This window comes from Carcharhinus amblyrhynchos, chromosome 3 (genome assembly GCF_965287045.1).
Source record: "Carcharhinus amblyrhynchos chromosome 3, sCarAmb.v2.hapA, whole genome shotgun sequence".
NCBI lineage: Eukaryota > Metazoa > Chordata > Chondrichthyes > Carcharhiniformes > Carcharhinidae > Carcharhinus > Carcharhinus amblyrhynchos.
In genome coordinates, this window is record NC_137326.1 from 104315498 (window position 1) to 104340699 (window position 25202).

Consider the following 25202-nt stretch of genomic DNA (forward strand, 5'->3'; position numbering starts at 1 on the left):
CTGTAGCTTTTGGTATAGCCCTTGCACAAAGTTGCAGTCTTGAAAGCTATTTGGCAAATATTCAGAGCCTTCAGACTGAGAGACGACAGCCAGCGGTGCAAAAAAATAAACTGAAGGGAAAATTCTGAGCTCACAGCACAGAAGGACTAAACCCACAGAATGAGAATTGAATTTGTGAAAATCTGGAGGTAGGAATTATTGATGCCATTTGGAACACTTTTTTTTGTTCAAACTGATAAAATGTGGATAGGTGGTAAGTAGACAAGCATATATGGTCAATAATAAAATTAAAATAGCTTTATTCATGTAAAATTAATGATCATAAAGTAAAGGATACAATCTTTCTGGTCACTGTCTTACACTTTTCCAGTTTCTGTGACAGCAGGAGATGTCTGGCACCATCTGCTGACCTGTGAGTGTTTTTATGCTAATTATTTAGAATATCTTTCAATAAAATTAAGTTAAATAATAAATTATGGACAATTTTGATTTGATGAGCAGAATGCAGAAATTAAAATAAACTGAAACTTCATAATTTTTAGAACAAAAAATGAAAAGAGAGGATTGTTATTGCTTGTATTGTAATTTTCTAAAATACACTATCAAAATTTATAACTGGAAATTAATGATGGAGTGAGTAACTGATAGGTTACCTATAAGCAATGGTATTGTTAACTTAAATTCCAAATAGTTACTCCATGTATCTTAGTGTGCACTGATGTCAGAAATTTAATCCATTTTAAATCTCAGCCTTGAGAGTAAATTTGAGAGTCCAAAATTTGAGATTTGTCTGAATGATATAAAATGAAGCTATATGCGTTGAAAATAATTTCAAAATCAGAGAGTTGAAAGAGTTGAAGTATTACAATGTAATATCCAAAAATACTGTAGGAAGTTCTAATTATCACAACTCTCTAGCTCTTCTTTATGTCTTTGTGGCTTTGTCACTGTTTGATGCACAAAGCTAAAAGCCAGATGTGTGCTGACTGTCAACACTGTTACCCCACATACCAGGTGGATAGCCTCAGGCTAATGCTTTACTTTGGGAGAAAAACCCATTACCGTCCATTGTGAGCAACAGCAAGGGGGAGCAAATGGGCTGACAAAAGGCATCCTCTTGTCCTAGCTAAAGAATGATGTGTGGGCTCAAGGACTGGCAGGGGCTAAGGATTGTGAAAGAGAGACCAAATGATGTGTAAATAACAGTTTATCACTGAAATTATAATTCAAGATTCAGACCAAAACATCATATCATGTTTTTAACCATGGTGTTACATTGAATTATATCGAGACTACAGCGTAGAAACAAGTCACCTGTTGTTTATGCTCCACATGAGCGTTCTCCCATTTAATTTAATTTCTCTACATTAACATACACATCTATTATTTTCTCTCTTGTATAATTTTCTAAATTTCCCCTTAAATACATCTGTACTATTTACAGGTATTTTTGTTTATTATTTGTGGGTTAGGTTGATTGGCCATGCTTAAATTGTCCCTTAGTGTCCTGAGATGTGTAGGTTAGAGGGATTAGTGTGTAAAATATGTAGGGATATGGGAGTAGGGCCTGAGTGGGATTGTGGTTGGTGCAGACTTGATGGGCCGAATGGCCTGTCTCTGTACTGTAAGGTTTCTACGGTTTATTTATCACAAACGTGACAGGGAGTCCCATATTCTCACCACTCTCTGGGGTGGTGCAACCAAGTGAGGAGGGATCGATAAGCTCCTTTCTTTGCCCTCGTTTGACCGCAACAGTTGTTTCTGTTTGAAAAAAATATACTTGACAATTCAGTGAACACTTAACTGTTTACGCACTGTGATAATAAAATAACAAGGACAGATTTTCTTCAGTCTAACAAAGAGATTGTTGCATGTTATTACATACAAACCAATCTAAGAGAAATAATAAAACACATACAAACTTGCGACACAACACAAAAATACAAATTACATAATGGGAAAAGTTAGGTTGGCCAAATTAGAGTCCATAAAAATGTAAAAGGGTATACAGTCTGCAGTTTGATGACTGGACTAACTTCAGGCTGAATTTGTTGGTCTGGATGCTTTGATTTAAAGATACAGATGACTTCTTGGTGGTTATTTTCCAGACGTCGCTGGATTCCGGGGAAGTGCCGGAAGATTGGAAAACGGCTAATGTTACGCCGTTGTTTAAGAAGGGTGCCAGGCAAAAGGCGGGGAATTATAGGCCGGTTAGTTTAACGTCTGTGGTAGGTAAAATGTTAGAATCCATCATTAAGCAGGAAATTGCGAGGCATCTTGAAGGGAATTGCTTGATAGGGCGGACGCAACACGGTTTCATTAAAGGGAAGTCGTGTCTGACAAATTTACTGGAGTTCTATGAGGATGTGTCTAGGGCAGTGGATAGAGGAGAGCCGGTGGATGTGGTCTTTCTGGATTTTCAGAAGGCGTTTGACAAGGTACCTCACAAGAGGTTATTGCAGAAGGTCAGGGGACATGGAGTTGGGGGTAGGGTGTTAGAGTGGATAGAGGATTGGTTGTCAAATAGGAGGCAGAGAGTGGGGGTCAATGGGTGCTATTCGGATTGGCGGATGGTGACTAGTGGGGTGCCCCAGGGGTCGGTGCTGGGGCCTCAGCTATTTACCATTTATATAGATGATCTGGAGGAAGGAACCGAGTGCAGGGTGTCGAAATTTGCTGATGACACCAAGATTGGGGGAACGGCAAATTGTGCGGAGGGTGTGGAGAGTCTGCAGAAGGATCTAGATAGGCTGGGCGAATGGGCCAGGAAATGGCAAATGGAATTTAATGTTGGCAAGTGTGAGGTGGTCCACTTTGGTAGGAAGAATGGTAGGAAGGACTATTACTTACGTGGCGAAAAACTGCAGCAGGCGACGGTGCAGAGGGTCCTTGTGCATGAATCGCAAAAACCCAGCTTGCAGGTGCAGCAGGTGGTCAGGAAGGCGAATGGGATGCTGGCCTTCACAACGAGGGGGATTGAATATAAAAGTAGGGAGGTCTTGCTGCAGCTGTATAGGGCATTGGTGAGGCCGCAGCTGGAGTACTGTGTGCAGTTTTGGGCGCCGCACCTGCGCAAGGATATTTTGGCCCTGGAGGGAGTGCAGAGGAGGTTTACTAGGCTGATACCGGAGTTGAGGGGATTGAGCTATGAGGAGAGGCTGAATAAACTAGGCTTGTACTCGTTAGAGTTTAGAAGAATGAGGGGAGATCTCATTGAGACGTATAAGATGATGAATGGGATGGATAGGATAGAGGTGGAGAGACTCTTCCCGCTCAAAAAAGACAGTAGGACTAGGGGGCACAGCCTCAAGATAAAGGGGAGGCGGTTTAGAACGGAGTTGAGGAGGAACTTCTTCACTCAAAGGGTGGTGAATCTCTGGAATTCTCTGCCCGTTGAAGTGGTGGAGGCTGCCTCGCTAAATATTTTTAAGAAGCGGGTTGATGGGTTTTTGATAAGAGAAGGGATTAAGGGTTATGGGGAGAGGGCGGGAAAGTGGAACTGAGCCACGACAGATCAGCCATGATCTTATTGAATGGCGGGGCAGGCTCGAAGGGCTAGATGGCCTACTCCTGCTCCTATTTCTTATGTTCTTATGTTCTTAATTGGCTGTTCTTTGAAAAATGATAGCACTGGGTTTTTTAAAAGAAATCTCTGGCTGCTGAAGAGCATCCGTGATGATCACTGCAAGCAAATCGGGCTCAAAGCTTACTAGCTGGGTTGGGGAAAGATGGAGGCAGGAGGCACCCCACTTAGATCTTCTCGCTGAACTGTTTCTCCTCAGTTCTGTTGAGAAAACATGTGCTTAAAACATACAAAGGATTGACATGTGACCTTCTTTCTCCAGCTGCCAGGGGAATTTTTAAAAATGGCATTGTCCAACTGTCACTTGATTAGCTCATGCCAGAAAGCTAACATAGTCAGGATCCTATTGTCCAAGCAATTAATCTTAGTGGCCCATCTCCAACAGTTGAATAAGAGATTGCCATAGATGCTTTGCCAGTGAGACAGGAGATCTGAGTCCTTTGCACTCCCATGATGTCATTGTCTTTGATGGGTTTTTTCAGACAGAAGTGACTCCAATAAATTGGAATGTGGAATGTATCGCAATGCAAATCTGGGTTAGCCGTTTTGGGCTGTAAGTTCAAGCCACTTTAGTCACGCTGTTTTTAAAAAGTTTGCTTTTAAAAGTTCAATTCAGGTTTCCAGCTAGTGGATTAAAAATCATTTTTTGGCATAAAGCACACCTTCTTGACAGGGAAAGTAAATTTCCTCTGAATTCCTTATTAGATTTATTAGTGGCTATCTTGTATCTACAGCTTCAGTATTGAGCTCAACTACAAGTGGAAACATTTTCTCCACCCTATTGAATCCTTTGTAATTTTAAGAGCTCTATTTAGTGTTCTCTAGTCAGTGTTCTCCAGAGAGAAATGGTCCAGCCAGTTCAGTTTACCTCACTAGTTAAGACACTCTCAGTTCTAGTATCATCCATGTAAATCTCTCTTTTGTACCATCTCCAGTGCCTCCATATGCTTTTGGTAATATGGAGACCATGTAATACACAGTATTGTCTAACCAAGGTTCCATATAAATTTAACACAACTTTCTCTGCCTTTGAATTCTATTCTTCTAGAAATAAATCCCTGTACTTTGCACGTTTTTATGACTTGGTTAACCTTGTTGCTACTCTTAATGGTATGTGTACTCTACCCCTAAAACCCTTTGCACCTTTACTTTGTTGCCCTTGGAGCAGGTGGCCTTCTTATTCCTCCTACTAAAATGCACCACTGCACATTTATCCATACTGCAGTTATTTTTTATACATGCTTATTCTGTATGTTTGTTAATGCTTCTTGTACTTTGTCACAGTTCTCTTTGGAATTAATATATTCACCAATTTGGTGTGATTCACAAATTTTGATATTATTCTTCTGAATTCTAGGTCCAAGTGATTGTGTAGAGTGAACAATGGTAGTTCCGATAGTGTTCCTGTGGAGCACCACTTCCGCCTTCTATCAATCTGTGAGTCTAATTCTGCAACTCCAGCTTTCTGTTTTGTAGCCAGCTTACCGGCCATTCTGCTACTTGTCCTCTAACTCCACATACTCTGAACTTTGTACTGACAAAATCAGTCAGTCTCACCTCTTATCAACCTATATCCAGGTCAGTTGCACCACAGTGTGTGATAATGAGATACGGCATTTGGACTGCAACATATACTGCTTAAAATGAGGCTCAGGCTGCAAATAGATGTGAAGATTTTCCACGGTAGGCTTGGTATTGTGATATGAGGGCTACATAAAACTAATGTGTATAAACTTTTAAATTTTGTTAACGCTTACAATTTTGTATTGGATGAATTGTTGATGTTAGAATCACAATATCCAAAATGATGATGGCTGGATTGGACAGAAAACGTTGGTCACCCAGCATAATAGTGCTCGGATTTAGGGTAGAACCTGGTCCACAAGGTCACCTCTTTATATAAATCCGGGTCCACATTCTGGACACGTGTAGAAGTTGGATCTTCCATTCTTAAATTTTGTAGGCATGTTTGGAGAGTTTCTGAGCCAATTGAAGAATTCACCTCATTGGAGGATTCTTGGCCTTGACATTACTGCCACAAGTAATACAATGTGGCATCAAGGAGCCCTAGAAAAACTGAGACTACTAGCAATCAGAGAAAAAATTCTCCACCAGTTGTAGTCATTGCTATAGCATAGGAGACTATGGTGGAAGCCAATCATTCATCTTCAGGACATTGCTGCAACAGTTCCTAAGCAAAGTGTCCTAGGCCGAGATATCTTTGGAAGCTTTGCCAATGACCTTCCCTCCGTCATTAGGTAAGAAGTAGGGATGTTCATTGCACCATAATTGCACCATTTGAAACATCTCAAATACTAATGCATTCTGCATCCATTTGCAGCAAGACCTGGACAATATTTAGGTTTGGGCTGATAACCGGCAGTAACATTCATGCCACATAAGTCCAGACAATGATATTCTCCAACAAGAGAGAATCTAAGTATCTCCATTTGAAGTTCACTGGCAGTACTATCAATGAACCCCATATTCAAAATCCTTGGGGGTTATCATTGACCAGAACATTTATGGACTAGCCACATAAATACGGTGGCTCCCAGAGCATGTCGGAAACTGGGAATTCTGTGGTGAGTGAGTGACTCACCTCCTGACTCCCCAAAGCCTTTCCATCATCTACAAGGCACAAGTCAGGAGTTTGATGAAATTATATCCACTTGCCTAGAAAAGGTCAGCTCCAAAAACACCTCAAGAAATTTGACACCAACCAGGACAAAGTAGCTCATTCACCACTTTCAACATTCATTCCCTCCACCATCAGTGCACAGTAGCAGCAATGTGTACTATCTACCAGGTGCACTGCACTAACTCACCAAGGCATCTTCAACAGTACCTTCCAAACCTGGGACCTTTATCAGAAGGATAAGGGCAGCTGATGCATGGGAACACCACCATCCGTAACTTTTTGAGGTCTCACACCATCCTGATTTGGAGATCTATCACTGTTCCTTCACTGTTGCTGGGTCAAAATCCTGGAACACCATCCCTTACAGCACAGTGGTGTATCTCCACCACATGGACTGATTCAAGAAGGTGGCTCACCATTACCTTCTCAAGGGCAGTTAGAGATGGGCAATAAATTCTGGCCTTGATAGCAGGTCTCACATTCCAAGACAGAGGGGATCTTTATCCATTCTACCCCTGTACAATTGATAATAGAAACTCTTGCAGCACTGCCCTGGAACTAAAATTCAAAGACTTAATCTGACATCACCAGAGCAATGTGATTTTCTGAGGCACCTGAGATGTGTACTTAAAGGTGTGAGCTAGTCATTTTCATTGTATGGTAATGACTCCTCACCGTAAGTCTTGTGGGGCAATGGTGGTATTGCTGTCTCTGAGCCCGAAGCTTCGAGTTCAAGTCCAGGTGCAAGATTTGGATGGCCTAGAAAGGAATGTTCATAACATGGCCAATGAGGTTGACTATCAACTTGTAAATTTTTCTCACAGCTACCAATAGTAGATGGTAAGAGCAAGAGAGATTCCTGATCAACCATGTGATGGAAAGCAATTGGAGTCTGTACCATCAGTACCCATAGTTCTGGATTACAACATGCATGTAAAAATGTATGTTGTCTTAGCAACTTGGACTCCTTGGGGAGTGACCAGTTGGCTGGATATCCTAGGACATTACCCTTAGAAAGTTTTCGCAGCACTGCCCTGGAACTAAGATGACTGGCCTCCCACGACCTCAACCATCTTCTCCTGTGTAATTGGTGTGATTCCAACTAGTGGAGATTTTCCGTCCGATTCCTATTGACCGAAATTTGCGCAAATGACTTCCTGTTGGGGTGAACTCTGGACCTGCATCTATGCCTGTCCTGTGGTGGAAGTTGGGTCAGACCTGTCTTTGGGCAGAGGCTGATGAAGAATGACTCTGTGGCTGAAAATTGGGACACGTATGCCCTAACTATGGGCATGCAGGAATTCCACTTCCAGAATTTGAGTTCACAATGATTATCATTTAACTAGCAAGCTGCATGAATGAAAGATGACATACAGGATAAACATTAGGACCTACACTTTGCTGTGTCTGCTTGAGTTACCTGAGCAACTTAAATTTCAGCATAAAGCCATCTCTACCAGATTTTATTCAGTTATGCAATGAGGACAAATGACCAGAAGATTATAATTAAGATGTACTTTCAGCAGAGTTCAGCTTAAAAGTTTAAAGTTTACTTGTTAGTGTCACAAGTAGGCTTACATTAATACGGCAATGAGGTTACTGTGAAAATCCCCTACTTGCCACAGTCCGGTGCTTGTTCGGGTATTCTGAGGGAGAATTTAGCACGGTCAATGCGCCTAATCAACATTTCTTTCGGACTGTGGGAGGAATGAGCTATGAGGAGAGGCAGTATAAACTAGGCTTGTACTCGTTAGAGTTTAGAAGAATGAGGGGAGATCTCATTGAGACATATAAGATGATGAATGAGATGGATAGGATAGAGGTGGAGAGACTCTTCCCGCTCAGAAAGGACAGTAGGACTAGGGGGCACAGCCTCAAGATAAAGGGGGGGCGGTTTAGAACAGAGTTGAGGAGGAACTTCTTCACTCAAAGGGTGGTGAATCTCTGGAATTCTCTGCCCGTTGAGGTGGTGGAGGCTGCCTCGCTAAATATTTTTAAGACGCGGGTTGATGGGTTTTTGATAAGCGAGGGGATTAAGGGTTATGGGGAGAGGGCGGGAATGTGGAACTGAGCCACGACAGATCAGCCGTGATCTTATTGAATGGCGGGGCAGGCTCGAAGGGCTAGATGGCCTACTCCTGCTCCTATTTCTTATGTTCTTATGAAACCAGAGCATCCGGAGGAAACCCACCATGCCATCTACAATAAGTCAATATCATGCAATTGCTATGCTTGCAAGTTATTAAAAGTTTTATTTTTCTACTTTAGTTTTAATAGTTTATTTATAGGCAAAGTCACTTGTCAATTGCCTTGAACCACATGCCTCATGGAAAATATTTCTATGTGTGACGTTGCACGCTTTCACCACAAGAGGGATTCCTCCACCTCTCCATCCACTGCTTCAACTGCTACACGCTATCGTGTAATGTGGCTTCGGAGAATACCTAAAAGGGAAAAAAAATCAAGGACAGACAGTGCGGTCAATGTAATTGAGACAATTTTCATAAAAGTATAAAAGTCATACTAAATGTTATTTGTAAAAAAAAAGTTTCTCCTTTAGCTGCCTTCAAAAAGTTACATTGTTTTCTTGCTTGGCAATTTGCCATGTTTGCCAGATTTTCTCCAATCGCGTTGTTTGTTTTGAATCAGACCCATCAAAAAAGTTTTTTTTAAGCAACCTGTTCTGGTTTAACTGTTAACCAGCAAAAGCTGAATCTGTAAAATGCTAATCATGTGAAAATTGCCAAATGTAATGAATATAGATGGACGATAACTGTGCCGTGTTTTTGATTGTAGAATGCCTTTGTGGCATTTATATACTGCAGACTCAAATTCCACATAATTCATACATGAATGGAAGTTCACACAGCCCCTGTAAATATTGGAATGAGTCAGGGCAAGCTGCCTTCGCTGATCGCAAGGGCAACCAAGCAATCAGTGAAATATGAACACTTGTTATCCAGAACATACTCGGCTTGGTGAGATGTCTCCCTTGTGATAAGGTTACAAATATTTTCATATTGGGGTGGAGGCTGCTGAGGAGGAGAGGTTTGAGCAATGCTTTTTGCTGGGGGAGGTAGACATGTTTCAACAGATCTTGGCAAATAACAAGGAGCTCAGAGAGAAGAAAAACTTTGATCGGTGTGTGTTATAGTCAAAATGATTTAACTGACTGAAAGATAGTCTGCACATTGTTGTTTTTAACTGGCTTTAGGAAGCAAGTCACTATCAGGATGTGGATAGAAAGCAGTCGCTGGCTGCCATCCTTCAACTTTAATGCTCCAGTCTTTAAAAGTCTATTGAATTCCTTTGTAGTTTATTGACTCAGACCCACATTGATGAACTAATGCCAGAACATGAACACATTTTTGATCATCTAAGCTTTGTCCTGTAGCAGATTGGAGCAGTTTTGCGATTGAGCAGTAAGCCAGCTCTCCAGCTTAAAGCAGTTTTCCATTGAAGTCTCTTATGTAGTAGTCAGTGTGTAATGACCTCAATCGGGCTATTGAGCTCAGCCTATTGGAGTATGAGCTCCCTGATTAAGGATCCAATTGATGGGCCAATCAAGGAGTCTATGCCTTGTACTTAACCAGGAGTGTTAGTTCTCTGCGGCCGCCCTCCACCCGCCCCCCGGAGATAGACTGCTAACTATTGGCAGTCTGTGTACTGCTATTAGAGTGTGTAAATAAATGGATTTTGGGTGAAGGGACTTCTGCCTCTGAAGGCTTATGACACAGTTCATACAGATTTTCATCAAATTTGTATTCTCATCAAAAGGTTAAAAATGAATCAGGTGTTTAATCCTCCTGGCAATGCTTCACCCCCTCCCCTCTGAAAAGGAAACAGTTGTCACAGAACACATACTAACATGTCTGAATCTCCTGCACATGAACCAGACTACCACTGTCTGGTTTTGCAAAAAAGACTTCCAATCAATCTCTAATATAAGCAGTGGTGAAAGTGAAATTTGCTTAATCTTTATCAATGCCCCCTATCAGTTGGGACAATGCTTGTTGATTCTCTCATTCTCTTTGCATGCATACAGGTACAAAATTGTTGTACACCATTCCTACTGCACAGTGCTTTTGGGCAATCTTTTAGGCAAGAAGGGCTATCTCAATCTACTGGGTGGAATTTTAAGTGTCAGTTCAGGTGGTAAAAGCGGGATATGGCCTGTTGGCTTCTCCCACCATATTTTTTGACTCATAGTCAAAAAAGAAATCAAGAAGGCAGGTGGGTCCCACAATGTCAGCCTGTGGGGAGGCTCTGAATGAGCCCATCCCACCAGCAACTTTGGAGCCTGAAATATGGCACTGGTCAGGCATGATACTTTACCCCTGGGGCTGTACGCACCTGTTCACCTCCGGCAGATTCTGTTCGCCAGGTACATGTCATGGGGATCTTGTGGTAATTTACATCAGCGCAAGGGCATAGACCAGTGTGTTGGAGGGGGGAGGAGCTATCAGGTGTAAACGTCTGATCTGCATATTAGAACAAAATGCAAATGGGGATCGCAATGTTTAAAAATAGGATTCCCATTACATCATTGGCGGGGGATAGGAATATTCAAGTGGGGAAATCCTGCTGGTATAAAAGCCATTTTGGGATTCCCACTTGATTCTCCATCTCCTCTGCTATTCCTACCTACAGAAAATAATGGCAGAAATCTCCCTCACTGTCTTTTATGTAATATAAAAATATTGCATTTTAGAAATTATTACAGTATATTTGTAACAATTAACGCATGCCCATAGTGCCAGGAACCCAGGTTTGATTCTAGCCTCTGTGTGGAGTTTACATGTTCTTCTCATGTCTGTGTAAGTTTCCTTCCACAATCCAAAGATGTGCAGGTTAGGTGGATTGGCCATGCTGTATTGCCCTGTAGGGTCTGAGCAAGATACTCTGTTGGAGTGTTGGTGCAGACCCGACAGGCAGAATGGCCTCTTCTGCACTGAAGGGACTCAATGACAAATGTTGGATAAAGGTAAACCAAATTCCTCTTTCTACATGTGTGGTAATGAAAACCTGGAGACACCTGAATCTAAATGTTTACTGAAGTTCGTATCATCTCTGCATTAATCTATTTACAGGTCATACTAATTTATCTGCCCAATCAGTAATTAATATTATTGAATATTTACTGTCACAAATAAGATGATGCTAAAGTTAAGCGTTATGGATATGTGTGGAAGATATGACTCCTTTATTCTCTCATTTTTCATAAGTAGAGTTTAAAAAAAAAGTCTGTGGTACTTGTTGCAGAAGCCCTTGGAATGTGTAGCACACATGCAGGCACACAAACATTAGAAAAGAGGAGTTTTTACAACTATCAGTAACTTAACAGTAAAAAGAACCACATAAATAGATATTAGTTCATGTGATTTCCAAATTCTGGAAAGTCCAAATTAAGAGGTTATACCCGGTTTCTAATTTAGGTAAGTTCCTCATGGAAGGCAGAATGCCTTTACGATGATACCACAGTGAGCTGAGGTTGACTCATCGATGCCATCATATTCAGAGACCTGGTCTGCTTGGCACACAGTTGCGGGTGGCTTCTAGATAAATAGAATTTAAGGAGGGTTTGTTGCTTCGTCAGCTTGGATCTTACTGCTTGATGTTGGCAGGTTGGAGATAAATCATCAGACAGGCCTGCTTCTGAGTTCTCAGTTTTATAAAGAAATTAGAAAATGGTCATTGGAATCACCTGACCTCCTTCCTCTGCAATGTTTTCATACAGGATGCCCAGATCTGGCTTTTGTTTTGTGGCTTATTATGTCCCAGTATGAGGGGAGCTATTATTAGATTCCACTACAGGGGTAAGCTTATAAAGATAAAAATGCCATCCATCCTCTTTCGTTCGCTCCCTTTTGAAATGGACCTTGATAGTCCCAAGTGTGAGATTCCATGAGCAACATATTGGAGCATGTCTTCAGCATAATTCATATAATGTCATAGCGGTCACCTTACCATTCCAGATATCAGATGACTTGTGGCAGCTGTCTTTTCTTTCACCAAAGTTCATTCTTAAATAAGGGGAAAAAAAGTTTGATTTACATAATTAATGAACCAAAATGTTGTATAAATTTGCCTTTGGCAGCAACTTGTATCTCTGAGAGCAAATCACCAGCTCATTTAAATGCTGTTTAACAACAAAACAAATCAAAAAATACTTTCAAAATTACACAGCATATCACGGTTGCTCAAATGAGTTCCACAGAAAAAGGAATAAATTGTAACCCTTTCCTTTCATTGTCAATGTAAGCTTCTTATCCATTCCACTACAAAATAATATTTAATTTTAACATTAGAAAAGCTTATCCATCCAATCTTCTTATGAGGTCTCCCTCTTTCCCTTCATCTTAGCCCTGTATCTCAGTATAAGAACATAAGAACATAAGAAATAGGAGCAGGAGTAGGCCATCTAGCCCTTCGAGCCTGCCCCGCCATTCAATAAGATCATGGCTGATCTGTCGTGTCTCAGTTCCACATTCCTGCCCTCTCCCCATAACCCTTAATCCCCTTGCCTATCAAAAACCTATCAACCCGCGTCTTAAATATATTTAGCGAGGCAGCCTCCACCACCTCAACGGGCAGAGAATTCCAGAGATTCACTACCCTTTGAGTGAAGAAGTTCCTTACTTGCCAACATTCAATTCCATTTGCCATTTCCTGGCCCATTTGCCCAGCCTATCTAGATCCTTCTGCAGACTCTCCACACCCTCCGCGCAATTTGCCGTTCCACCAATCTTGGTGTCATCAGCAAATTTCGACACCATACACTCGGTTCCCTCCTCCAGATCATCTATATAAATGGTAAATAGCTGAGGCCCCAGCACCGACCCCTGGGGCACTCCACTAGTCACCAACCGCCAATCCGAATAGCACCCATTAACCCCCACTCTCTGCCTCCTATTTGACAACCAATCCCCTATCCACGCTAACACCCTACCCCCAACTCCATGCCCCCTTACCTTCTGCAATAACCTCTTGTGAGGTACCTTGTCAAACGCCTTCTGAAAATCAAGAAAGACCACGTCCACCGGCTCTCCTCTTTCCACCACCCTAGACACATCCTCATAGAACTCCAATAAGTTTGTCAGACAGGACTTCCCCTTAACGAAACCGTGCTGCGTCTGCTCTATCAAGCAATTCCCCTCAAGTTGCCTCGCTATTTCCTCCTTGATGACGGATTCTAACATTTTACCTACAACAGGCGTTAAACTAACCGGCCTATAATTCCCTGCCTTTTGCCTGGCACCCTTCTTAAACAGCGGCGTAACATTAGCCACTTTCCAATCTTCTGGCACTTCCCCAGAATCCAGCGACATCTGGAAAATAATCACCAAGGCATCCACTATCACCTCTGCCATTTCTTTCGGAACCCTCGGATGCATTCCATCCGGTCCTGGTGACTTGTCCACAATCAGTCCCTCCAGTCTGTTGAGCACCGCCTCTCTAGTAACAATAATGTCATTGAGACCCTCCTGTCCTACCACCTTTCCATCGCGATCACATGTTCAGATTGTTGCATGTTCACCCTTTAGTGTTAATTGCTTATGCTGCACAGTTGGTTCTCGGAAGTACTACGTTCAGCTATAATTTCATACTACGAGAAACCAATAGTTCCACATTTAAGATCAATCCATTCTAACAGAAAAAGGTAGCAGGTGTGAGGTGAGGATATGGAACAAAATGGAAGTGTAGAACTTGCTAACACGTGGGATGATTGTGGTGAATAGCAACCAGGTGAGTGTGTGAAGGAGAAAGAATGAGGAGCAAATGCTGATTGGGTGGCTGAAGTCAGCTGGGAGGAGCGTAAACATTGCATAAAGCTGTTGGGCTGAATGATGTGTGTCTGTGCTATACATGATGTGGAGATGCCGGCGCTGGACTGGGGTAAACACAGTAAGAAGTCTCACAACACCAGGTGAAAGTCCAACAGGTTTATTTGTAGCAAACGTCACTAGCTTCCAAAAGCTAGTAGCATTTGCTACAAATAAACCTGTTGGACTTTAAGCTGGTGTTGTGAGACTTCTTACTCTGTGCTATACACCTTGGCTGGAATTCTCCAATCATCTGCGCCCCACCATCGCTGTCAGAGAACACGGAGCCCAGTCAAATCTCCATTCACTGCAGTGGGACAGGAAAATCTGACTGGTGTGAATGGCCAGAGAATCCTGCCCCATGTGTAATTCTATGAAAACAAAAGTAAACCTGAGCACATACAAACATACAAATTAGGAGCAGGAGTAAGCAACTTTGCCCCTTGACCCTGCTCCGCCATTCAATAAGATCATAGCTGGTTTGAATGTAACCTCAACTGCACACTCCTGCCTACCCCCAACAACTTTACTGAGAAAGAAAGAATGAAAGGTTGAATAAAACCAAAGAGGAATAAAATATGGCCACAGAAGATTAAAGTAAGGACTTGCATTTATATAGCACATTTCACAATCACTGGACATTTTAAAGTCCTCTACGGTAATAAAGTGTTTCACTACTGTAATGTAGGAAACATGGTGGCCAATTTCCACACAGCAAGCTGCTACAAACCGCATTGATGTGGCAATGCAGGCGTTGGACTTGGGTAAACACAGTAAGAAGTCTCACAACACTAGGTTAAAGTCCAACAGGTTTATTTGGTAGCACAAACAACTAGCTTTCTGAGCCACCGCTAGTGGCTTGTGCTACCAAACAAACCGCATTGACAGGAGGTCAGAAAGCTACACACTGAGTCAGGATTGCTCTAAAAAACAACTCAACTGAAACAAAAGAAAGAAAGCTCGAAATAGAACAAGGGAAGTAGTAAATAATAAATGACAAAGGAAGAGACAAAAATAGATTTGATTTTACATGGCATTATAACATGCTTCTGAAATATCTTGAAGCTTCTGCAATGGAAAGAAAAATCCAGTAGTAAAAAGTGGTTGGTCAATTCGATATCACCTGTTCCCCCCAGACTTCTGTCGAAAGCTTTGGCCAATGCGTCCCCAAGTCGGAGACTTCCGTCCCATCTGAAATAAACTTGCACATTGTTGGGAGTGTGGATTGCAGCAAATAGGAGCACTCTTTCAGGAGCACCAACAGTTGTGACAATCTTTTTGAGGTTGCACACACCAACATTTAGTGAAAAATTTGAGGGGCCCGGAGAAACTGATATGATTTGATTTATTATTGTCACATGTATTAGTATACTATAGTATTGCATACTATACAGATAAAGCCTACTGTCTGTAGAGAAGGAAAGAAGAATGTACAGAATGTAGTGTTACAGTCATGGCTAGGGTGTAAAGAAAGGTCAACTGGACTGTTGCAACCCCTTTTTGTAAAGCTGGGTGGGGTTTAGTCATAGAACAACAACTGTCAGCGCTGATGAAGAAGCATTAGTTTCCATCCATTAAAACTGATTTCTGCATTTGAATTCCCAATGTGTGCTCTGTGTTCAATGATGATGATGGAATAGAAAATGCTTAATGTGTACTCTTACGTGATAGTAGACATGGTTTCGTGGCAGGCATCATATCAGAGCCTGATCATAGAGATATACAGCGTGGAAACAGGCCCTTTGGCCCAACTTGTCCATGCCACCCAGGTTTCCTAAACTGAACTAGTCCCATTTGCCTGTGTTTGTCCCATATCCCTTTAAACCTTTCCTATCCATGTACATGTCCAATTCTTTTTAAATGTAATTATACCTACCTCAACCACCTCCTCTGGCAGCTCATTCCCTAAATGCACCACTCCCTGTGTGAAAAAGTTGTCCCTCAGCTCCCTTTTAAATCTTTCCCCTCTCACCTTAAACCTGTGTCTTCTAGTTTGGATGTCCTCCTCTCTGGAAAAGACATTCACCGTATCGACACCCCTCACGATGTCGTTAACCTCTAGAACGTCACCCCTATCTCCCTAAACTCCAGGGAAAAAAGTCCCAGCCCATCCAGACTCTCCTTATAATTCAAACATTCCAGTTCCCATCAATCAATGTCTAAACACACAAACTTCGAGCAGAGGCCGTTGAAAAGTGATAATCCTGGTGAATCTCCCTGATCCTGATTAATCGAAGGCTACCTGGGGTGATTGTAGCACCCTTATGAGGTCACATGGTTTAGCTCAAAACTGGAACGTTCCGAGAATTTATTCCTCAGTTCACCACAGAAGAATGAGTTTTCAAAACTGTGATCATAAACCTAAAAGAGACCAGTTCCGAGCCTTCAGTGAGTTGACCTGCTCTATCTTACACTTGGCAAGCATCTAGCCTCCACTGGCTGTTTGCCTGCCAGTACAGTGTTTAAAACTTGGATGCAAATCCATGACCTATCGTTCTGTGCAGCATTAGTTCTCCATTTCTCCACACATTCTCCCATGGAGTGTTCCATTTACAGTAACTGCATGAATCATGATTAACTATACATGTTACAATTCAGCGGGGGGACTTTCATTGATCAAGTTTCAGGTCAAGATATAAGCTTATTTTTGAAACAGGAAAATTCCATTTGGCCTAAATAGCCTTCTCCTTTAAACCCCTGCTTTCAATGCATTCCTGTTATGTACAATGTGTTGCCATGTATGAATAAACACTCCTTTTCGGAATGGGCCAGAAAGAGGAAGGAGAACTTTATGCCAGTCAACAAAAAGTTTTTTTCAATTCCACTTAATGTTTGAAATAGAGAATCAAAACACCAGTTCTTATAGCGACGATGCACTGTTCTCCCCACACATCCTCTTCTCTTCCTTACACACACATTCAACTTGTTGCGGCCTCTGTAAACTTCGAAGGTCTCTAATTCCAAATCTCCTGAACATATAATGCATCGTGAATTCCTTTGTTCTCCAGACTGTCAATCACCATGGATTATTGACAATATTTTTATTTTATTCATTGGAGCTTAAGCGCAATGGTATTTTGAGGAAAATTTTGCCCTTGGTGCAATACATAAAAATTTCCATTAATTCACAAGGGCAACTAATGTGAACTTGACCTCCTTATCTCTCCAGATCTCCCAACAGAACCTCATAACATTCCTTCCATCCCCTCTCCAATCATTATCAACAATTTCCTCCCATTCCATGACTTACTTTAGAATACAAACACAAATGTACATTGCAATACTCCTCTTTCTACTTCCAACCATGCTCACCTATTCTTTTCTTTTTATACAACAGAGTAATGCAAATATCTTCATGCAAGTTGTTTGCACATCCACCAACTCTTCCCAGCACATTTTTCTTACTTCACAGTCCATACTGGTCTTTCCATTTCTCACCTCCATTTGCTCATTCCATCTTGTTTCTTCCCATTATAACATATACGTTATATGAACAAGTCAAACCGATTTCCACTCTCTTATCCACAGCTATCCATGCTCTCTTTCTGCAGGAGAAGACACTCATGCTGTAATGGAACAAGATGGGGGAGGAACTGGCACTATAACCACTGATGTGGAGATGCCGGCAAAAAAAAACTTCCAGCTTACAGCACCTTTAAGACTTGATTAGCTGTAAAAACGCACATTCTATTCAGTATTCTATAAACTGAGTGTGTATCTCTGCATCCCCTGTTTGTGATCAGAACTCTCCACTCACCTGATGAAGGGTCAGAGGCCTGAAAGCTAGTGGATTTTGCTACCAAATAAACCTGTTGGAACTTAACCTGGTGTTGTGAGACTTCTTACTGTTACCACCCACAGCAAAGAGAGCAGAAAGTCATAGATTTTAGCAGGGTCAAGTAGAACAGCAATGCTTGAGGTTAATCCCAGCTGAGTGTCTGTATATTGCATGTAATCTTCCATTAGTTTCTATAAAGATGTAGCAAACTGCAAAACTTCAAGCTGCATTATCCAGTCTATCACCTGAAAATGCCCACTTCTATCTTCTACCCTAACTCTTGCCTCTTTTCTCTTTCTTCTAGGTCTTTCTTGACAGCAAGAGACCCCTGCATTAGAAAAGCCTTAAAGGACAATCCTCCTGATAATGCACCATAACGGACTCATCGCTCCCAGGCATTGGCTTAGACATTAACACTCACCATGAGCAGTGAGGCAGAGGGATTTACACATGGTAAAGCATGCAGTATGAGTGTGCAACTGCAGGTTTTGGTTGCCAAGGCAGCACAGGAGACAGGTAACCACTTAGCAAGGCCCTCTCCAACTCTGCTGAGGACTACAGTGATAAGAACTCTAGGGATCGAACTATAAGATAAAATGTCTGATATTACACAAACAGCTGCGCCAGGCTTTGGAAAAGTGTTGGTGAGGCCACACCTGGAATATTGTGTGCAGTTTCAGTGTCCTTATCTGAGGAAGGATGTCCTTGCGATAGAGGGAGTATGGCAAAGATTTACCAGGCTGATTCCTGAGATGGCAGATCTGTCATATGAGGAGAGATTAAGTCAGTTAGGATTATATTCACTCTGGAGTTTACAAGAGTGAGAGGAGATCTCATAGAAACATATAAAATTCTAACAGGTTTAGAGAGTGTAGATTCACAAAGAATGTTCCCAGTGGTGGGGGAATCCAGAATTAGGGGTCATAATTTGAGGGTAAGGGGTAAACCTTTTAGAACCGAGGTGAGGAGAAATATCTTCACCCAGACGGTGGTGAATGTGTGGAATTCACTACCACAGAATGTAGTTCAGGCCAAAACATTGTCTGATGTCAAGAAGAAATTCGATATAGCTTGAGGAGCTAAAGGGATCAAGGGATATGGGGGAGGGAGGGGGGGGATCAGGACATTGAATTTGATGATCATCCATGAGCAAAATGAATGGTGGAGAGGCTTGTAGGCCTGAATGACCTACTCCTGCTTCTAGTTTCAATGTCAAGATATTCAGCATCATGGCTGAAAGTGTGGAGGACTCCACTTCCAGCTGACCTGACATCGTCGGCACGGTATCGGCACTCTACCAGGTGGTCATCTCCTACAGCTGAGCCACCCAACAGGAATTTCCACTCTCAAGCTTTGCAAATCTCTGTGGAAGCTCAAACTTCTGCAGTGTTGGAGAGGTAGAGATCCACCTTGCAGCAATTGGTGGAATAAATGGATAATGACCTTCAAGGAGTCAATCATCTTTTTTCAGCCCTGCTCCCCAGGCATCAGTGGTATTTTGGAGCATTACTGATGTGCTGTGGTCCCTCAAGATGTCAATACATCTGTTCCTTTGTCATATCCTTCACTTACACCTGCCATGGTACCAGATCATCAGCTAAGTCAGACTGCTCAGGAAAAAGCTGAGCTAAAGCAGTCTTCAGCCAGGCCCTGACAGGAATGAGCACCCGGAAATCACCAGCTATAAGCACCTCAAGGGTCCCAGCATTAGCAACACCAGCCTTCCATCAACTTTGCTGAGGCTACCAAGGGTGCACCTAGTAGGAGCAATAGATTTAATAACCTACCAGTCTATGTCAGGTGCCTAACCTGTTACCAAAACAGCACCATTAAAACAGTGGCTGCTGAAAGCGCAGGTCACCATTTTGTCTACCAGCACACCCTGTTTCCACTGATTTGGCAAGGTTAAAATTTGTCCTTATAGAACAGGTAAGAGGCTGGGATTAGCTTCAAATTAGGGGCAGCAACCCACCCACAAGAGCTTCTGTCCCAATCAGAGGGTGGAAAGCTCAATGTCGCCACCACCAGCTGTGGCCGGTGTTGAGGGTGCAGCTCCAGCCTGAAGGTATCTAAATGGTGAGACATCGTCTGAGACATGTAAATATTTTTGGGGAAATCGGAGCCAGGCAGACAGGCCACAGAAATCAGTGATGGAGGTGATGGCGGTCGGGGCTAGTGAAGAACTGGCTATGCCACTGCCACCATGCAGCCATGCCAGGGACCCCTCCATGTGGCACAAACAATAATCAAGAAGGCTTCCTCTACGGAACCACCAGGTTTACCCCACATGACAGTGGGCCCTCTGACATGGTGCCCTCAAAAGGTGGGACCTGGCCATTAATTGGCCAATTAAGTGGATCAGTTTATTGTCTGGTGGGTGGGCAAGCTGCCAACACAGTGGTGGCCAGTTGCTGGCAATGTGGCTCCTCCCTACACCTCTCCCTCTCACTCTGCCAGCCCTCTCCCCTCCCAGCTTGTCCAATCGCTTAATAGGCCAGGAAAATTTAGCTCCAGACTCGATGTTTGTGTATTAGATTTTCAGCACCTGTCAGCATTTTTGTTGCTTTTGTTTATACAGTATAATCTAATCTTGGTTTTACGACATCATTTGAATTTCTTGATAAGAATGTGGCCCTGTAATCATTCTGAAGTATTCTCTGTATAAAATGATATAAATTGCTGGCTGTCCTATTGAATCTGTCACTGTTTGTTGTCGGTTAGTCAATGAATGACAGCTTTTGTCGCTTTCTACTGACTCATGTTGTTTTTATATAATGACTTTAGTTTTATCACAATATGTGATTACGGAGTGTCAGTGAAACCAGGCCAATTTAAGACATGTGAAGCATTGGAACATTAACTCAAACGTGAAGATATATTTAAATCTTAAGACTCGGAAAAATTCTTCATGTTACACAAATAATGTTTTCTGAAACTCCATGGACAATGAGACAAATTGCAGGCAGCTCCCTGGGCTGTAAAACTGAGGGCAGGACTTTCGTTTCTGTGAACCCAGCTGTCAGGTTCAAATGTCAGCCAGAAGCCTGTATAGTGTGGGAAACAGTCACTTGTGATTTTCTCCAGTAAAAAAAAATGGTATTTTTCAGAATATTATTGAATTAGCAGGCAGTGTGTGATGCCACCTGGCAAAATGATTCTTCACTCTGCAAAAACACAAACGATGCTGTCAGGGACTGAGGTAAAAAAACAAAGATAATGACCAAGGAGAATGAGATTTTTAACAGGACCACCTAAAGGCCACTCAACACTGTAGACATTCCTGAACTGATAGCAGGGACTCGTGTGGCGCCTTGTGTACCCTCTTATCTACACAAGTCTCTAGCAGGAGTTAACAAATGGCACCCAGCATGTATGATAAGCTAAAAGACGACCTTCAGTCAGAACGATGGACAGAGGGGAGGAAAACCTGCCCTGGGTCATTGGTCAGGTGGACATGAACAAATGATTGACATTGGCCAAACAACCAGAGCCTAGGAATAAATGTATCTGTTTGGGGGAGGAGGGGAGTCTTTTGCCTCACCAGGCAGAAGAAAACTGGGAAAGAGCTTCCTAACACCTCCGCCAGCTTGTGAAGACAAAGAACAAAGGGAAGAAGACTGCTGCAAAGAGAATGAACAAGAGCTTGCCATTCCAGCTGCAGAGATTGGCTGCATCCACTTGTGCCTTCTCCAGGATCAGTAAAACATTCTCATCTTTCACAAGTCAAATGCTTTATCTGTCCATTTAGCTTTGGCATCATAGTTAAACTGTCGTTTCTTAATAAATTCCTTTAAAATCACTTTAAAATCTCTTTTTTTTCAGTAATCTGTGACCACTGAACTTACACCTTACACCAGGGAGGCCAGTGGATGGGCTTACCATTCAATTAAAGATGGTGGGGGGGGCTCTCAAAGCAAAAAGGTCAAACAGAAGCCTTACCCCATCAGAACAGCAGCAGAAGTCAATATAAGGTAAGTGAGGGAGTGGGGGCTTAAAAATGGAGGTATTGCATATGTTTAAAAACCTAAAATAAAAAATGGCTTTTGAGATTACCTCTTTGTTGGGGGGTTGAGAGAGGGGGTCTGCAGGGTGGTCTATAGCTACTGCTGCATCCAGGGTGGTGGAGGGGGCCTCCAGGCCTGCGTGGAGTGCTAATGGCCCCTGATTTGCCTGTGGGGTCCTGAAGGCTGACTGGAAAATTTTAGTTTGCACTCATTAATAGGCCCTTAATTATTTGGATCAGCCACCCAACCCCTTCCTCCACTTCCAGTCTCTGAGAAAATGTCCTGGAGATGGGATGAAGTCAAGAAAATGGCATGGAGGCCAGTGGCACTATCCTCAGCACCCACCACCAATCGTAAACCCAGTGGGGCCTATAAATCAAGCCCTTACTTCCTGAACACATGCCTGATTTGTAGGGCACCTGATTTTTTTTCAATGGGTGAGACCTTCTATAATGAGTTGCATATGCCTAAGGTTACCAAACCTCTCCTCATGTCCCAGAGTGTCCTATAATGAAACATTAATCTCCTCAGGCATAGATGGGAGAAGCATCAACAGGCAGTTGTGACAAACATTCTGACACCACTTAGCCAGCCATTTCCTCCCATCACACCCACCTTTCAATCTTTTTCACTATCAGGCATCATAAAATCAAGATTAATTAAAATATCTTTATCTTTGAAATGTTGTTCTCAATTTTTTAATAAGCAATTTAAAATTGAAAAAAAAAACTGTTGCTGGACTGTTGTGATGGTATGAAATTAGGCTGCACTCTTGTATTGATTGACAGTAATATTATCCAATCAGCCAACCACCTCAATTTGATTGACAGTGGTACTGCCCAATCAGTAATAACTCTTTGTTAACAAACCAAGCAGAAACTTATGGACAGGGAAGCAGGAAATTATCTGACTGAATCTCCCAGAACATGCCCAAAAATAGTTGATATTATTAGCTATGGTCTCATGTACAACTCTATTAAAATATTAAAATTTTGAGATAAATTCATGAGAATTCCGGGGATAAGGAACTTCATTTATGCGAATAGATTGAGAAGCTGGCCCAATGCTCCTTTGAGAAGAGAAGCTCGAGGGCAGGTGTTCAAAAATTATGAGGGGTACAGGCAGAGTAGGTAGAGAGAAACTTTTCCCATTGGTGGAAAAATTGAGAACCAAAGGACACCGATTTAAGGTGATTGGCAAAAGAAGCAATGACAACATGAGGAAAAGCTCTTTATGTGCGAGTAGTTTGGCATCTAAAGGGATGTGGCCATGGTGGAGGTAGGTTCAATTGTGGCTTTCAAAGAGAATTGGATCATTATTAGAAAAAAAGTTACTCCAAATGTTGGGGATGGGGTGGGGCGGGGGAAGTGGTCAGCGTGGTGACATGAGTTACCACGCTGGCAGGCCAAATAGCTTCTTTCTGTGTTGTAATCATTCTATGAATCTATGAGGTAGATTCTCTGGCTTCCTCACAGTGTCCTTCTCATGGTGGGAGGCACGGTGCCATGAGCTGGCTGGCGCGAGCAGCTAGAAAGTTCTGGCCTATATCTTAGGACGACAGCAGGAGCCCTGCCCATGCCCTGCCCTGACAAAGGCTCATCTAGACTCCAAATGTTGGCTGTATTCTCTCTTCACAGACGTTGTCAGATCAGCTGAGATTTTCCAGCATTTTTTTGTTTCTGCCCAAAATATACCTGGCACAATTTGTCTCAAGAGGGTTAAAAAAGACTGACGTTTGTGTAACAATTTTCATGACCCCTGAATGTTTCAAAGTCCTTTACAAACAGTGAAGTAATTTTTGAAAAGTTGTCCTGTTTGAAAGAGGAAGTGATACTTGCATCGTACAGAAGCTTTGTCAGATCAGGAATATTGCATTCATTTTAGTTACTGAACCTCAGGAAAAATATATCAGCCTTTAGAATAGTGCAGATCCACCAAAATTATACAAGGGATGAATTATGAGGACAGGCTTGTATTCCCTTGGTTTGTACTCCCTTGAGTTTCGAAGATTGATGGCCTACCTTATTGAAGTGTATAAAGGGATTTCATGGGCTTCAGCAAGAGATACTGTTTCAAATCGTCTTTCTAAAAGGATTCTAAATGTCACATGACTATAGAAATGTCATGCTCGTCCATGCCTGTTTTCCATGAAGTAACTATGATGCCTCCAAAATGCAGCAGTCCACAATCCACATATTAATATAAATAGGAATAAACTTAGGAATAAATGGGAATAACAGTATGCGAAAGCAGTCCATAATGCAGCAACACCTGGACAATATCCAAGCTTGGGCTGACAAGTCACAAATAACATTCACTCCAGTGCCAGGCAATGACCATCTCCAACCAGAGGATCTAGGCATCACCCCTTGACATTCAGTGGCATAACCATCACTGAGTCCCCCACAATCTACATCCTGGGGGTTACCTATAATCAGAAACTCAACTGGACTAGCCATATAAATACTATGGCTACCAGAGCAGGCTATAGACTAGAAATCCTGAGGCAAATAATTCACTTCCTGACCCCCCAAAACCAGTCCACCATTTACAAGGCACATGTCAGGAGTTTAATAGAATACTCTCACTTGTTTGGTTGGATGCAGTTCCAACAATACTCAAGAAATTTGACACCATCCAGAACAAGGCAACCCACTTGATTGCTACCCCTTCCACAATCATTCAATCCTTCCACCACTGACAAATATTGTCAGCAGTGTGTACCATTTACAAGACGCACTACAGGAACTCACCAAGTTTCCTTAGGCAGTATATTCCAAACCTATAACCACTAGAGTACTTTTTAGCATCATGCTGTTCATTGAATACTTCCTTGCCAAATAAATGGCCTGAATTCAAGAAACCTGACTCTGGGGAAAGACATGTTGTTTGTTCCTTTTCAGAATGCACTGAACTGGGACAGTTCCTGTTCTGTGTGTACTGGTGTGCTGATGTGTCAGAATGTGTGTGTGTCACAGAAACAAGAAGGAACTGCAGCTGGTTACCTCTGCATAAAAGACAAGCAGGATAAGGATCTCTCGCTCTCTCTTTCTCTGCTACTGGAGAAAGCTTAGCAAAAGCCACAAGCTAAAGAAAATTGGACAGATTTTCAGCAATCCTGCAGAATACAGTGTCTCCAAACAGAGTGAGCTCTACTGGAATGACCCAACTTAACAGCCGCAACATATCGCCATCACAGACATGTCAAAAATTGATTTGTTTTTTTTTATTACTCTTATCTGAACTTTTAACTTCATTTGATCAGAATGTGAAAGCTTGTAACTAATAAACTTACTCTTTCTTAAACTCAGAAAAGTCTAGTTAACCTGTCTTCTTTCAGAATGTAAATACATTTAGAAATAGTACACATGGG

At 42.2% G+C, this 25202-nt stretch overlaps 1 long non-coding RNA gene across 1 annotated transcript; it reads left to right on the top strand.

The window, feature by feature from the left end:
* Positions 1–25113, top strand: LOC145340991 (uncharacterized). The gene is made up of 5 exons (XR_013886326.1): positions 1–188; positions 4941–5020; positions 18130–18341; positions 21648–21796; positions 24733–25113. It is a non-coding gene; the product is annotated as an uncharacterized LOC145340991 (long non-coding RNA).
* Positions 25114–25202: the final 89 nt, after the last annotated feature.